Consider the following 14,130-nt stretch of genomic DNA (forward strand, 5'->3'; position numbering starts at 1 on the left):
GTACTATTCCAATAAACGAAGGAATAAATTTGAATGAAGTATTCAGTTTTGTACCAACTAGAAACAAAGACCAAAGGAGGCCCATGTTAACTATTTAAATAAATATAGGAATAAATTTGTACAACGAGGAAAAGCAAAGAAATAGCATTTTAATGCCATTCAAATGTACGAAGAAATACATTTGGATACAGTATTTAGTTTTGTACCAACCAGAAAAAAGAAAGTGAAGAATGAATAAAATTTGGGAGGTTTATTGTCTTTTGTACCAACCTGAAAAGTGAAGAAGAGTCACTTCAACTATCTTAGAATTTTATATCATTATGTACTGTTTAAACAAACGAAAAAATGACAGTTTTAACTAGCCCAGAATTTATGTAACAAAAGAACAAATTTGAATGTTCTATTTTTGTATCAATCAGAAAAAACCGAAGAAGGATCAATTTAACAAGTTCATAATTTCTGTACCTTTTCGTGCTATTCAAGTGAACGAAAGGATAATTTCGATGTTCTACTTTTTATACCAACGAGAAAAAATGAACTAGCTGAATATTTTATATCATCTTGTACAATTTAAATATACGAAAAATAAATATAAGTGACCTATTCAATTTTGTACCAATGAGAAATGCCATTTTAACTGGCTCAGAATTTTATACCTGGAATAAATTTGAGTGGTCTATTTAGTTTTATACCAACCTAAAAAAAGGCGAAGAAGGACTATTTTCTATAATTTTACTACTCAAATAAACAATGGAGTATTTAGTTTTGTACCACCGAGAAGAAACAAAGAAATACCATTTTAACAAACTAAGAATATTGTACCATTTTGGAGTATTCAAATAAACAAAGGAATAAATTTGAGTGACTTATAATTTGTGTCAACTGTAAAAAGGATCATTTTAACTAACTCAAAATGTTATATCATTTTGAACTACTCAACTAAACGAAGTAATGCATTTGAGTAAGCTATTTAATTTTGTAACAACCACAGAAAAACCGATGCAGGATCATCTTAAGTAGCTGAGTATTTTATACCATTTTGTATTATTTTAACAAACAAACGAATACATTTATATTAACCAGAAAAAGCAAAAAAGGATCATTTTAACTAGCTCCGAATTTTATATTTTAAACTAGTCTAATAAACGAAGGCATAAATATGAGTGAGCTATTTAATTTTGTAGCAACCAGAGAAAAACCGAAGAAGGCCCATTTTCACTAACTGAAAATTTCTGTACCTTTTTGTACTATTTAAACAAACGATGGGATAAATTTGAGTGGCCTGTTTTTTGTACTAACCACAAAAATCGAAGAAGGTTCAATTTGGCTAACTCAGAATTTATGTACCTTTGTACTAGCCCAATGAACGAAAGAACAAATTTGGGTGTTCTACTTTTTTATACCAAACAAAGAAGAACCATTTTAGCTAGCTGAGTATTTTATGCCATTTTATACTACTGAAATAAACGAAAGAATAAAATTGTACTACCAGAAAAAACGAAAAAAAGACTATTTTAACCAGCTCAGAATTTCTGTACTTTTGTGCTATTCAAACAAACGAAAATCTAAATTTGGATGGAGTATTTAGGTTTATACCAACCAGAAAAAAATGAAGAATGAACAAAATTTGAGTGGACTATTTCCTTTTGTACCAACTGAAAAAAGTGAAGTACCATTGAAATACTATGTGCTACTCAAATAAACGAAGAAACAAATTTGAGTGGCCTTTTTAGGTGTGGTGTTAGATTTTATACTATTTCGTATATTTTTGTGTCACCCAGATAAAGGGCCATCTCAAAGTTTTCCAGTTCATTTTTTGTACAAGGAGAAGAGCCATATAACTATGATTTTGCACTTTTTGTATACCATTCAAAATAAACGAAGAATTTTCAAATTCGAATGTCTTTTACCAACAGAAAAAAATATTCCGTTTTAAATAAGTCGCATTGCTAAATAAATTTTAATTGTCTATACCGTCATGTAAAAGAAATGCCAAATGAAATTACACTAAAGCAAAGAAGTAAGAAAATAATGTTAACTCATGTTTGCCTTCCACACTAGTAAGGTACCCTATGTTATACAAAAACATATTTGCGCTCAATTGACTGTACCTTACGACTCTCGCTATGCTAACAATACAAATGTTAGTTAACGCATTACTTACGTTCCTTGTTTATTTTTTTAAAGTGTATTAATATTGAGAATCTTAAATATCTATAGCAACACAAAGAATAATAGTTTTAAGTGTTGAATAAAACTGTCCTCAGCTAATAATTCAGCACTTTTTATAGATGGTGGGCAACAACAAGGAACTTTGAAAATTTTTCTCTTCCTTGGTGAGTCGATTTTTACTTTGATATGATCTCTTCTTCGTCTGGTTTTCCTTCTCCCTTTTCCTCTATCACTAGGGTGAACCAAAATGAATAAGCATGCTCTTTCTTCTATTTTCTATTTTATCGACATGGTTCGTTGTCCTTAGTTTTCTTAGGTTAGGTTAGGTTAGGTTAGGTTTGACATTAGTTTTCTTTAGTACGTCTTCATCTCTTAGTAACGCTGTTATATTCTACAAACTTAAGTTAAATCGAATATTTGAATATTTGCCTCTGTAACCAATGACAGCTCATATGGGTTAAATCTTACGTTCAAATATTTAGTTAGTGGCCGGGAAACTTTGGACTTAATTTGCTAAACGCACGTCCATTAACGATATAACTGTGTGCCAGGCAATGACGGTAGACAATTAAAATTTATTTAGCAATGCGACTTATTTAAAACGGGATATTTTTTCTGTTGGTACAAGATATTCGAATTTAAAAATTGACCCTTCTTCGTTTATTTTGAATGGTATACAGAAAGTGCAAAAACATAGTAATGTGACTCTCCTCCTTGTACAAAAATGGACTGGAAAACTTTAATATGGCCCTTTCTCTGGGTGACACAAAAATATATAAAATAGTACAAAATCTAGCATTAGAACTAAATAGACCACCCAAATTATTCCCTCGTTTATTTTATAGTACAAAATGATATAAAATTCTGAGTTATTTAAAATTGACATACTTTGGTCTTCTTCCTGGTTGGTAGAAAATTGAATAGTCCACTCGTATTCCTTCGTTTATTTGAATACCTAAAAATGATCCTAAAATGCTGAGTTAGTTAAAATGAACCTTCTTCACTTTTTCTCTGCTTGGTACAAAATTGAATGTCACTCAAATTTATTCCTTCGTTTATTTCAATAGTACAATAATACTTCACTTTTTTCAGTTGGTACAAAATGAAATAGTCCACTAAAATTCTATTCATCCTTCACTTTTTTCTGGTTTGTATAAACATAAATACTCCATCCAAATTTAGTTTTTCGTTTGTTTGAATGGCACGAAAGTACAGAAATTCTGAGCTGGTTAAAATAGTCTTTTTTCGCTTTTTCTGCTAGTACAATTTTATTCTTTCGTTTATTTGAGTAGTATAAAATGGTATAAAATACTCAGCTAGTTAAAATGATCCTTCTTCGTTTTTTTGTTTATTTGAATACTACTGAGCTGGATAAAATGGCATTTCACGCTGGTACAAAAAGTAGGACACATAAACAAAACGTATATAAATTCTAAGCTAGTTAAAATGGTCTTTCTTATCTTTTTTTCTGGTTAGTACAATTTTATTCTTTCGTTTATTTGAGTAGTACAAAATGGTATAAAATACTCAGCTAGCTAAAATGGTTTTTCTTTGTTTGGTATAAAAAAGTAGAACACCCAAATTTGTTCTTTCGTTCATTGGGCTAGTACAAAGGTACATAAATTCTGAGTTAACTAAATTGAACCTTCTTCGATTTTTGTGGTTAGTACAAAAACAGGCCACTCAAATTTATCCCATCGTTTGTTTAAATAGTACAAAAAGGTACAGAAATTCTCAGTTAGTTAAAATGGCCTTCTTCGGTTTTTCTCTGGTTGCTACAAAATTAAATAGCTCACTCATATTTATGCCTTCGTTTATTAGACTAGTTTAAAATATAAAATTCGGAGCTAGTTAAAATGGTCCTTTTTTGCTTTTTCTGGTTAATATTTGGTCTAGGAATTAATTCGTGCGGTTTTACAAAAGATGGCGTAACTAGCTTATTGTCCCATAGTTTCGTTGATCCAAACATGCGTTGAAAACTACTGTCATTGAGCATCTTGTTTAGTATATGTCAGTTGCTTGAAGCGGAAACAACAACATTTTTTCTTCAACTGAAAATGGCGCATTTTGTGCCTGATAAAGTGTTTTTGCGGGGAGTTATTCTTCATTGCTTTAACATGAAGAAAAGTGCTACCGCAAGTCATCATATTTTAGTGGAAGTGTTTGGTGACCATTACTTCGTTTAATTGAGTAGTTCAAAATGATATAACATTTTGAGTTAGTTAAAATGATCCTCTTTACAGTTGACACAAATTATAAGTCACTCAAATTTATTCCTTTGTTTATTTGAATACTCCAAAGTGGTACAATATTCTTAGTTTGTTAAAATGGTATTTCTTTGTTTTTTTCTCGGCGGTACAAAACTAAATACTCCATTGTTTATTTGAGTAGTAAAATTATAGAAAATAGTCCTTCTTCGCCTTTTTTTAGGTTGGTATAAAACTAAATAGACCACTCAAATTTATTCCAGGCATAAAATTCTGAGCCAGTTAAAATAGCATTTCTCGTTGGTACAAAATTGAATAGGTCACTTAAATTTATTCTTTCGTATATTTAAATAGTACAAGATGATATAAAATATTCAGCTAGTTCATTTTTTCTCGTTGGTATAAAAAGTAGAACATCGAAATTATTCTTTCGTTCACTTGAATAGCACGAAAAGGTACAGAAATTATGAACTTGTTAAATTGATCCTTCTTCGGTTTTTTCTGATTGATACAAAAATAGAACATTCCAATTTGTTCCTTTGTTACATAAATTTTGAGTTAGTAAAAATTGTCATTTTTCCTTTGTTTAAACAGTACATAATGATATAAAATTCTAAGATAGTTGAAGTGACTCTTCTTCACTTTTCAGGTTGGTACAAAAGAGAATAGACCTCCCAAATTTTATTCATTCTTCACTTCTTTTTTCTGGTTGGTACAAAACTAAATACTGTATCCAAATGTATTCCTTCGTTCATTTGAGTGGCATTAAAATGCTATTTCTTTGCTTTTTTCGGTTTACAAATTAGTCCTATGTTTATTTAAATAGTTAACATGGTCCTCCTTCGGTCTTTTTTTCTACTTGGTACAAAACTGAATACTTCATTCAAATTTATTCCTTCGTTTATTGTAGTAGTACAAAATGATATAAAATTGTGAGTTAGTTTAAAAATGGTCCTTCTTGGCTTTTTCTGGTTAGTATAAAATTTATTCCTTCGTTTAATTAAAATGTTTTTTTTTTTCGCTTTTCTTAGGTTAATAAAAATTTATTCCTTCGCTTATTTGAGTAGTACAAAATGATACAGAGTTCTAAGATAGTTAAAATGCCATTGCTCGTTGGTACAATTTTGAATAGGTCACTTAAATTCATCTCTCTTTTTTGTTTAAATCGTACAAGATTATATGCCATTTTAACTAGCTGAGAATTTTATATCTTTGGTTTCTTTCTCGTTAGTACAATAACAAATAAGCCACTCAAATTTATTCATTCTTCATTTATTCTGCTTGGTACAAAACTGAATAGGTCACACAAATTTATCCGACGCGCTGTATACAAGTTATTAAGGCTTAAATATTTGATCTTTGACCTCGATAGTCAGTAATGTTTTAAACATGTACTAGTTGATGACCTATTACTAGATTTGGAAACAGCACCTCAATATGTGGAACGGTTTTCGAGTTTTGACCTTTGACCTCGATGGTCGGTATTTTTGGTTTATGTGGTAGTTGATGACCAATTACTAAATGTGGAAACACCACCTCAATATGTTGCTTCGTTTACGAGTGATTGGGTTTTAAGTGTCATACAAAGGGCTTATCCCACATAAACTATAGACCGAGGTAAAAATAAATATAATATTCGTAATCAGCATGGTCGAAAACCCCCATAAACCGAGTTTCATCCACATCGGTTAAAATTGTCATAGAAAGGGCGTATCCAACATAAACTATAAGATCCGAGTAGAAATAAATATAATATTCGTAATCGGCATGGTTGGAAACTCCCATATACTGAGCTTCATCCAAATCCGTTAAAAGTGACATAGAAAGGGCGTATGCCACATAAACTATAAGACCCAGATAAAAAATAAGTGTGGTATTCGTAATCAGCATGGCCGAAAACCCCTACATACCGAGTTTCATCCAAATCGGTTAAAATTGTCATAGAAAGGGCTATCCCACATACACTATAAGACCCAGGTAGAAATAAATATAATATTCGTAATCAGCATGGTCGAAAACCCCCATATACCGAGTTTCATCCAAATCGGTTAAAATTGTCATAGAAAGGGCGTATCCAACATAAACTATAAGACCGAGGTAAAAATAAATATAATATTCGTAGTCAGCATGTCCGGAAACCCCCATAAACTGAGTTTCATCCAAATCGGTTAAAATTGTCATAGAAAGGGCGTATCCAACATAAACTATAAGCCCGAGGTAAAAATAAATATAATATTCGTAGTCAGCATGTCCGGAAACCCCCATAAACTGAGTTTCATCCAAATCGGTTAAAATTGTCATAGAAAGGGCTATCCCACATAAACTATGAGATCCAGTTAAATAAATAAATATATTCGTAATCAGCATGTCCGAAAATCCCCATATACCGAGTTTCTTCCAAATCGGTTAAAATTGTCATAGAAAGGGCGTATCCCACATAAACTATAAGTCCCAGGTAAAAAAGGGGGTATGATATTCGTAATCAGCATGGTCGAAAACCCCCTTATGCCGAGTTTCATTCAAATCGGTTCAAAGAGCGTATCGAATCGGAAATGTAAATGTTTCTGCGCATGCGTGTTATTCTACTAAATTGGATTTGGCATACGCAACCAAGTGTGTGTGTGTGTGTGTTTAATCAGAACCGAGAGTGACGTGTACAAGTGTGTATACTATGTTATTTAGGGGACGAAGAATAGGTCATAGTCTTTTATGACCTACTCATTGCACGTAGTCTGCTCCGAAGGAACCGGAATAGTTTGCGTAATCTGCTCCTGAACCGGAATTGGCACTGCAACTGGAACAATCTGTTATGTGCTCTTAGTCTGTAGTCTACTGTAATTTTTCTGAGCATGCGTGCAATTTGTATAAATTGGAAATTTAATTTTACTGCGCATAAGCAATCAAGTGTGTGTGTGTGTGTGTGTGGTGTTGTTATTTTTTATTCTCTGCTCTATTATGTGGCTATAATCTTTTTACATCACAAAAGTGCTCTAAAAGATAACGGGGGTGTTATGTCTTGTTTGGCTCTGCGCATAGCCGTAATCTGCTCCTGAACCGGAACTGGCACTGCAACTGGAACAGTCTGTTATGTGCTCTGTGGGAGTTGGAACAGCACATCAAGTATGTGTGTGTGTGTGTGTTATTTTTAATCTCTGCTCTCCTCTATTGCCATTGATAATGAGAACGGCAGTTCTGCGCCTGCGTGTAATCTGCTCCGGGGGAATCGGAACAGGAAGCAGAACAGTTTGCGTAATCTGCTCCTGAACCGGAACTGGCACTGCAACTGGTACAGTTTGTTATGTGCTCATAGTCTGAGGTCTGCTGTGGGAGTTGGAACTGCGCATCAAGTGTGTGTAGGTGTGTGTTGTTATTTTTTAATCTCTGCTCTATTATGTTGCCATAGTATCGTAAAAGAGAACGGCCGTGTTATGGTTGCGCTTAATCTGCTCCGACGGAATCGGAACAGTTTGCGCATATGCGCAGTAGGTCAAAAATTGGCCTCCATATCTCTGAGCGCACGGCGCCCGTCTTGAATACAGAATGAAGGACGATCACGTGATAAAAGGGAACGAATACACCCCATTATTCTCTGCTATGTTAAAATAGGGGTTGGAGAACGTGTGATTTCTGCTATAAAAAATACTCATAAAAGGGAACGAATCTTTGCTATGTTATGTTTTCTCTGCTATGTTAAATAGTTGTGGGTTCGTAGTAAGCCATAGTCTTTTATTAGTCTTTCCTATGTTACATAGTCTTATGTAATTTCTGCTATGTTTAAATAAGGGTAGGAAACTATGCTCATATAAAGGAACGAGTCTCTGTGTAATATCTGATTGGATTATGTGTTCATTGTCTGCTGTGTTAAAGTGCTCATAAATGAGAACGAGAACGGCAATCTGCTCCGGAGGAACCGGAACAGGTAATGGAACTTGAGTCGGAACAGGGAGTCGGAACATGAATCGATACAGGAACAAGATCCGGAACGGGAACCGTAACTTGAACAGGAACCGGAGCAGTTTGTTTGCGCATGCGCAGTAGGAAAAAAGCAAGCTCAAGTGACCCCTCTCTACTCTGCCCTGTATCGCCTAGTTCCCACCGTACCCTGTACTCTTCTGAATACTGGCACTCCTACACGTCTTTCCCGTCCCCGTGAACTTCCTACCGCTCCTGATCTCACCTTTTGTTCTCTTGCTTACTCTAGCCACCTTACATGGACTGTTTCTTCCGCCCCCTTCGGCAGTGATCACTTTCCTATCATTTTACATAACTCTACTTCTCCTCCGTTTCCATCCTCCTCCCCTATAGGTCACCCATATTCTACTAACCTCGATTGGTCCCTTTATTCTTCCTGCTTTGATCATTTCTCTCCCCTCCCTCGTCTAGTGATCCTCTCCAGCTTCACACTGCTTTCTTTTCTCGCCTTTCCCAGGCAGTATCACACTCCCACCCTGATCATTCTCCCTCCCTTCGTTCCTCTATTGTCCATTCTGCTTATCCTAAATGGTGGACTAGGGAATGTCAGCAATGGATTTTCCGACGGCGTCAAGCCCTTAAAACACCTAGCCACTCGCTCCTATTCCAATGTCCTGGTATATCAACAAACCCAAGCCACTATGACCCGTATTCTTCAACAAACCCGTCGTAATGCCTGGCGACAATTTTGTTCCAACCTACGTTATGGCTCCTCTTTATCCTCCATTTGGAAATTTTACCGGACCCTTCGTAACAAGACGTGTCGTTCTCCCTCTGGTGAATCTATTTTCTTTCCCTGGCTCCATCAATTCCATTCCCAGTTAGCACCATCCACGTGTCTCTTCCCTCCTCTCTGGCTCTCTCCCCTATATTCTCCAGAACCATCTACCCCTATCCATCTTCCTTTCACTATGTCTGAACTTTCTCCCATCTTATCCTGTCTACCCAACTCTTCATCTGGCAAAGACGGCATACATTACTGACACCTATAACATCTTTCTCCACTGTGCCAGTACTTCCTACTCACCTTATTTAACACTGTATGATCTTCTGAACGAATTCTCCCTCCATGGAAAGATTATGTTATTATTCCCATCCTTAAACCCACAAAACAACCAGGTATCGCTGAACATTACCGCCCTATTGCCCTCTCCTCATGTCTTTTAAAGGTCTTCGAATATCTCCTGAAACAACGCCTCCAATGGTTCTGTGAACACCACCTTTTATTTTACAAACAACAATACGGTTGTCGACTTGGTTCTAGTGTTTCTGACTGTCTGTCTGTTCTTATCTCTGATATTTGGCTTGCTTTTTCCCGTATCTAGTTTCTTTTTGCCGTATTCATTGACCTTTCTCGGGCTTATGACTCTGTTCCCCTTTATGATCTCATAGATATACTTTGTCAACAAGGCATCCCTTCGAAATATCTCCGTATCATTTACAACCTTCTGGTCGAATGTACCTTGTGTCTTCGCCTCGGTTCCCAACTCTCTGAAGGTCGCACCACTTCCCAAGGTCTTCCTCAAGGTTCTGTATTATCTCCTTTTGTTCAATCTCTTTCTGGTCCCGATTCTTTGCCAAACCAGTAACACTGTACGGGTTCTTTCCTATTGTGATGATTTAGCCTTCTATATTACTTCTCCCTCTCCTCAACTACCTATACCCCAACTCATTTCAGCTCTCACCACTTTCTCCACCTGGTATTCCAAACATGGCTTAAGAATAAACTGGAACAAAACTTCCTTTCTAGTCTTTACTCGCAAACGCTCTCCCGCCCTACCCTCCCTTACTTTTACCGGTATTACTCTCTCTCGCCGTCCTTCTGTTAAATACCTCGGAATCGTCTTAGACTCTTCTTTACGTCGGACCCCCCCATTATCATCTTCTACATCAGAAAACATCATCCTTCTTACGTTTAATTCGTTCTACTTCCACTTCTACTTGGTCTATAGATTTCCGTGTTCTCCTCCTGTTATATAAACAGGTTTACTTACCTATTTTAACGTATGGTGTTTTTTTCTATCTCCATCTCCTTCTAGAGTCTTCCAAAAATTCCAATCCCTTCAATATACTACTCTCTGCCGTACTCTTAGCCTTCCTTCCACCACTGCTCCTACTGCGCTTTATTCTGAGACCCGAGTTCCACCTTTAGCAATTCAGTTGAAACACCTCTCACACAAATTCTGTCTTCAACGTTTCCAATTTACACGATCATCTCTCCTCCCTAAACTCACTCTGCTTCGACACCTTCATACTGGCCGCAAACGTTCTCCATATCTCGCATCTCTCCCTTTCATATACACCAGCTACCTAGATCTTGCACCACATCTATTACACATCCAGCGCACGTATACCCTCCCTTGCTACTTGCATGACTATCCAGTTTTTTCCCAATCTTTTTCTATCATTTTTCTCCAATACCCTTCCACCCACCTTTTCCCTCCCGTATCCTGCCATCATTGTTTTTCCTCATCCATTCCTCCTCTCCCTCAGGACACTTCATTTTTACTGCGATGGTTCTGGCCAGAGCGTGCATTTGGTATCAGCCTTCTACGATTCCTCTCTTCAGCAATGTTTCAGCTTTCAACTGCCCCATTATGTCTCTATCTTTCTCACTGAAGCTTATCCCTTGTTTGCGCCTCTTCTTCATTCTCTTCAGCATCAGTATACATCTCTCTGTATCGCCACTGATTCTAAATCTCTCCTTCAATCTTTACAATCTTCTCCCTGGACTTCAACATCCTCCTGGATTCTTTATGAAATTCGTTTTCTTCTATACCGTCGGACTTCCCTCAACTATACTACTTGCTTAATTTGGTCCAAAGGTCATGTAAACATCCTCGGGAATTCTCTAGCTGACGCCGCAGCTCGTTTCGGAGCTCTGCACGCAGGGGTGTAGCCAGCAGGTTTGTGTATGGGGGCCAGTCGTTTTTGAGGGGGCAGCTACAATGTACAAAGCCAAAAAATTGTTGCTACTAGTGTTTTTGAGGCCTGAAAGAAAGGAAAATTTTGGTTTTCTTCTGGAAAACTAAACACTACTTTAGCTTCTCTTCTTCTTCTTCTTATTATTATTATTATTATTATTATTATCCATAAATTATATTCAAGATAGTTTTTATTATGCTTAATCAAGAACTACTGCCCGGGACCAAACGCTATACCTTTGTGCATAACTATAAAGGTAACCAAGAAAGTTCTGTCCCTTTTCGTGGAGGTCTGTGTTCAATTGGACCTTAAATCGTGAGTTGAATGCGAGTGGAGATAAGGCGAACGTCAGTTGTTGGTGTGGGTATATCCAACATACTACCTGGTTGTGGCAATTCAGACACACCGTGAACTTGCGTAAAGACAGAGGGAACATGGGACATCCACAAAGCGTCATAAGAGCATGTATGCTGAACGAGTTCAAATGGAGATTAAACGCCGCTGTAGCGGGACAGAAGATATGCCAGGCCTTTGGTGAGGGTGTCGTGACGACGCGGACATTGCAGCAATGGTTTAACAAGTTTAAGGACGATGACGAAACATCCGAAAACACCACGTGCCAGAAGACCAACACATGTACAAAGAGGAACTGGGACTACAATTCAGTGTGTGGAGAAACCATTCGGCAGCACATCCATCAACTTGTGAAGCACTACTAGTTGGGTCGATGGGTCTCTCATATTTTGACTCTGGGCTAGAAGGCAACACGGCAGTCGCCTGTGTTTATTTACTATTTCGGAGCCATTTCTGGACAGGGCGTTGACATGTGATAAAAAGTGTGTCCTATACGAAGCTCCAACGTCCCGTCATCATTGATTAGCATCCCATGAACCGATTTCAAAACAGCCGAAACCAGCACTGTACCAGAAGAAGGTCCTTCTGTGTGTTTGGTGCATCGTGCATCGGGAACTGCTACCAGCTGGTCAGAGTATCAATGCAACTGTGTAGTGTCAGCAGTTGAGCTATGGTAAACAAAAACTCAAAACTCTGGAGCCATAACTTCTGAATTGCAAATGGGTCCTCGTTTATGGGACAACGCTAAGTCCCTCGTGGCTAGGATGACTCAGGACACCATTTTTCGCCTTGGATGGGAAACAATATTGCAACCACTATATTCCCCGGGTATTGCACCGTCCGATTATCATCTGTTCCATTCTTTGGACAATCACCTTAGAGGACGCCAGTTCAAATCCCTAGTAAAAGTCCAAAATGCATCTGATACTTTTTTCGTTTCACGGCCCACCAAGTTCTACCGCGATGGATGATTGCATGGCCTTCCAGAACGTTTTCAGAAGGTCGTCGATGCTGATGGGGACTATTTTTGATTTTCCAGGTTAGGTGATATATCGATGTTCGAAGGTGGTGGGTGGAAAAGCAACAAAACATTTCTTGGTTACCTTTATATTTAAATTTAAGACCTTGTATACAGAACCTATTTACACAAGATTGATTTTCTTTGAAATTTCACTTAATTTCTTTACGGTTTCCTGAAAAAAAATATTTACTTATTATTCGTGACTTAAAAGAACATAATTATTTTATTACACTGAGTAGAAATAAAAGAGAGAGCGAATGCATTCCAAATTGAATAAAAGCATTATTTCTCACCAAATTTTCCATCCTCTATGTCTTTTAAAACACTTGTTAAAGCATATAAAAATATACTGTACTTACAAATCAGTTTAGTACCTTTGTTTTATGGCTGTATTTGTAGTACCTTGTTAAAACGTTTGTCTTCAAACTGTCAAATATAAATCGCAGTAAATTGCGTAATCTGCTGTCACAAAAAATATCCTATTTTTCGATCGGTATAAGAAAGAGATACTATACTATTTTTCGATCAGTATGGAAAAACGATATTTCTCCATAGTATTTTACCATAAATTATTAATTGTTAATAAACTTTGTTACCTTTAAATGAATGAAGCAAGATAATTTTACTATGATGTTTTAAAACTTGGACATTTTGGGGGGGCAGGAAAACATTTGGGGGCTGGCCCCGATGCCCCCCCCTTGGCTACACCCCTGCCTGCACGGCACTCCCATAGATCTTTCAGTCTCGCCTGTTGACCTTTTTCCACGACTTATTACACTTCATTATCAACGCTGGACTGCTGATAGTGACTCCTGTACAAAGGCACGTTGGTTCTGGTACCATCCTTACTCTCTCCACTCTCCATCTTGGTTCATTCAACATACTTTCTCTCCCTCATTCCTCCATTTTCTGCTCCGTAACAGACTTCACATTCTGTATACTTCCCAACGCTTATATCTTCTCCGAAAACGTACTACTCCACTTTGTAACTATGGTCTCGATACAGGCTCCATCGATCATTTCATTTTCTCTTGCCCTCTCTATCAACAATATCGCCCGCCATTTCTCTCCATTCTTCATAAATTTCACGGTTCTGGCCCTTTTAATGTAGATTCGTTCATTTTCACCTTATCCCCATCTGTTCTTACTGCCTATTATCTTTATTTACAAAGATCTACGTAATTTAGCATCTTATAAGCATCTCTAAAGATCCATCTCAATTCCTCATCTGTTTCTTTTGATCACACCGTCTATAATTGCAGGGAGAGCGATCTGCGTTAAGGCACGTTCCAACCGCAGAAGAAGAAGAAGAAGATTCCTCATGACTATTCCCGAAAGAGGATCAGTTGCATCAGTTTTATTATTATTATTGTGGTGCATCTTCAGCGTGGGACTAGGAGGAGATCGGTAACTTTAGACTCCTAAGAGGAAAACAGAGAAAATCTCCTCGAATTGTATTTCCAAATTGAAAATTGTTCG

The 14,130-nt window shown here is 36.9% G+C and overlaps 1 protein-coding gene across 4 annotated transcripts in view; it reads left to right on the top strand.

The window, feature by feature from the left end:
- The first annotated feature begins 13,950 nt into the window (after positions 1-13,950).
- The window catches only part of LOC145684153 (uncharacterized), a 33,127-nt gene continuing 32,947 nt past the window's right edge, over positions 13,951-14,130 (top strand). For 2 of the 4 annotated variants that reach the window (XM_081756106.1, XM_081756114.1), the window contains exon 1: positions 13,968-14,125. The gene's annotated coding sequence lies outside the window, so the exon portion shown is untranslated. Of the gene's footprint in view, position 14,130 lies in introns of all 4 variants that reach the window. The other 2 variants (XM_081756109.1, XM_081756107.1) reach the window with 2 other exon arrangements.

This window comes from Thermobia domestica, chromosome 4 (assembly GCF_964235325.1).
Source record: "Thermobia domestica chromosome 4, izTheDome1.hap1.1, whole genome shotgun sequence".
Lineage (NCBI taxonomy): Eukaryota > Metazoa > Arthropoda > Insecta > Zygentoma > Lepismatidae > Thermobia > Thermobia domestica.